The sequence below is a fragment of the Hevea brasiliensis genome, chromosome 5 (genome assembly GCF_030052815.1).
Source record: "Hevea brasiliensis isolate MT/VB/25A 57/8 chromosome 5, ASM3005281v1, whole genome shotgun sequence".
Taxonomy (NCBI): domain Eukaryota; kingdom Viridiplantae; phylum Streptophyta; class Magnoliopsida; order Malpighiales; family Euphorbiaceae; genus Hevea; species Hevea brasiliensis.
Window position 1 is genome coordinate 87,636,267 of NC_079497.1, and position 3,423 is coordinate 87,639,689.

The following is a 3,423-nucleotide window of genomic DNA, read 5'->3' on the forward strand; positions in this document are numbered from 1 at the left end:
GGCCCGAGGTACTAGATACCCAGTGCCAGTTTACCCGTTTATCCAGTCCAGTCGTCCAGTATAGGTTACTTGGGCAACCAAATGAATGAAAATGGACAAAGTTAAAGTAATAAATGAATATAACAAATACAAAACAAATAAGACATATACATTCAATACATATTTATTTTCTGCTATTTTCTTTTATTTTATTATTGCACCACTAAGCATCATTGCTTAGCGCGTTGCTTTTGCCAAGCGTAGGTTCTGGAGTTATTGATCGAGAGCCCAGTAGACCACAGACTGGGTGAGACCATCCTGCAGCTCTGTATAGTGTCCGTGTCACCTCACCACCTACAGTGCATTGGTAGGACACTAGGCTTCATTTTGGTATTTTGTAATTGATTTTTATTTTCCTTTGTGTAAATGAAACTTATGTAATGTATTTTGATGTTCATGTAAATAATGAAAATTGTGTTGGTGAATGGAAAATGTGAATATTTACCTGTGAATTGTACTTGATTATCACATTAGATGAATGATTGAGAAATGAAATTGAAAAATGTTGAGATTCTGATATTGGAGTTTGAGAGTGATGAGATATGAATATTGAAGGTGTTTTTCACAGGTTTCGAAGAACTGTTTTCTCCATTTTTAACCGGTACTCTGCCGGATTTTCTTTAAAATTTTCGGAACCTCAAATAAATAATAATTTCGATAAATGGCTTAAATAAATTATATTTCATAAACTATATTCAAATTATGACAAAAATTGATTAAGGTAAAATAGAGTGTGCCGATACACCGTGTGACATTGCTTACTCGGATATTCTGTACACGGGTAAGGGGTGTCACATTTAGTGGTATCAGAGCACGGTTTAGGCGTTTCTAGGCCTAGATTGAGTCCATACCATGCATTGCATTTGTAAGAGTCGAGGTGACACTAATGCAGATCTGTTTGTCTTTCTTATTTTGAATAGGATATGGACCCTACATCATAAAGGGCAGTTGAGGAGGAAGTGGAGAGTCATGCTCCACCTGCAGCAGCTGAGACTGGGGGTATGGGAGAACCTGCTCTGCCAGTTCAAGCAGAGCCTGCTCAGCCTCCACAGGCCATGTTTCAGCAAATGGCCGAATTCTTCAGACAAATGGCTGGGGTAATGCCAGCACCACCACCACCACCACCTCCACAACCAAAATCACACCTGGAAAAATTGAGAAAGTTTGGAGCAGTGGATTTCTTTGGCAAGAGAGAAGATGATTCTGTTACAGCCGAAAATTGGTTGAACAGAACAGGCAGAGTTTTAAAACAACTCCACTGCACTCCAGAGCAAAATCTAGAAGCTGCTGTATCTTTGCTGCAAGACGATGCATATGAATGGTGGGATACTGTGTCCAGTGAAGTACAGCCAGAAATAGTAACTTGGGACTTCTTCCTCTCCGAATTTAAGAAGAAATATGTGGGTAGTGTATACCTGGAAGAGAGAAGAAGAGAGTTCATTAACCTGAGGCAGAGGCAGCTGTCAGTGGCCGAGTATGAGAAGGAATTTGTTAGATTGAGCCGCTATGGAAGGGAGATAGTCCCTAATGAAGCTGAAAGGTGCAAGAGATTTGAAGAGGGATTAAATGATAATATAAAGATCATGATCATTGCCTTGGGAATCACAGACTTTACCAAGCTAGTGGAAGCTGCAATAAAGGTTGAAAAGGTAAGAATCAGTGAGCAGACTAGAAGGGAAAGACAGCAGAAGAGGGGCCCAGGTCAGTCTAGTTCAGCTCCTGCATCTAGGAAGAGGTTCAAGGGTCCACCTGCACAGAGTTCAGGTCAGCCACACGGTCGAGTCGGTCTCGGGGCCCGAGCCACGATTTACCCCTAGGAGAGTCGGTCCACACCATCGGTGGGCGCTCTCTAGGGATGGGGTTGAGGAACCAGCCCGAGATCTTCTCGCATGTCCACATTGTTTGAAATGGCATAAGGGAGTGTTGGAGAGTGGCGGTGCTGCTAAGGTGTGGGTCAACAGAGCATCGGTTGAGGAACCGCCCACGCAGAACTACTATAGTTGCTCTAACACAAGCGACAGCACTGCTCTGCACCACAAAGGGGTAGGAAATCGCAAATCGGCGCAGTGGGACCATCACAGAGGCCTGCATCTGAACCAGCAGAGAGGCCAGATAACAGACCACCTGCCAGAGCCTATGCCATTAGAGCTCAGGAGGAGCAAGATGCCCCGGACGTCATCAGGGGTACGTTCTCCCTCTACAATGCATCTGTGCATGCATTGGTGGATCCAGGATCCACTCATTCATACATCTGCATCAACCTACCCGTAGAAAGGGGGATATTAGTAGGGGAGAGTGACCAAGACATTCTAGTCACTACTCCATTGGGCCACAGTGTGGTAGTGAACAAAGTGTACAAGGGTTGCCCATTAAGGATTCAGGGGTATGAATTCTTGGCAGACCTGATTGAGTTGCCCTTCCACGAGTTTGACGTGATTTTGGGAATGGACTGGTTGTCACGTCATCAGGCAATAGTTGATTGCAAATTGAAGAGAATTTCTTTGAAAACTTCTGAAGGTAATGAGATCACTGTTGTGGGGGAAAGGACAGATTTCTTGTCCAATGTCATCTCAGCCACAGTTGCAAGAAGAATGATGAGAAAAGGCTGTGAAGCCTACCTAGCACATGTGGTGGATACTAGGCTAAGCCAAACCTGAGTGATATACCCACAGTAAGAGACTTCCCAGAGGTATTTCCTAAAGAGTTGCCTGGTTTACCACCTGAAAGGGAAGTTGAATTTGCTATTGAGACACTGCCGGGTACAACACCCATTTCCATTGCTCCTTATAGGATGGCACCCACTGAATTGAGGGAGTTGAAAATTCAGTTGCAAGAGTTGCTTGATAAGGGGTTCATACGCCCCAGTGTGTCACCATGGGGAGCTCCAGTGTTGTTTGTAAAGAAAAAGGATGGGACTTTGAGGCTATGCATTGATTACCGGCAGTTGAATAAAGTGACTGTGAAGAACAAATATCCGTTGCCTAGAATTGATGATCTGTTTGATCAGTTGAAGGGAGCAGGAGTATTTTCTAAGATTGATCTCAGATCAGGGTATCATCAGTTGAGGGTGAAGGATGTAGATGTGCCAAAGACTGCATTCAGGACCCGGTATGGGCATTATGAGTTTCTAGTGATGCCCTTTGGCCTAACAAATGCACCAGCAGCATTCATGGACCTTATGAACTGTATCTTCCATCCACACTTAGATCGGTTCGTAGTGGTCTTTATTGATGATATTTTGGTGTATTCCAATACCAGGGTAGAATATGATGAACATTTGAGGATTGTTCTGCAAACCCTGAGAGAAAAGAAGATGTATGCTAAGTTATCCAAGTGTGACTTCTGGTTGAATGAGATTGCATTCCTTGGACACATGGTGTCAGC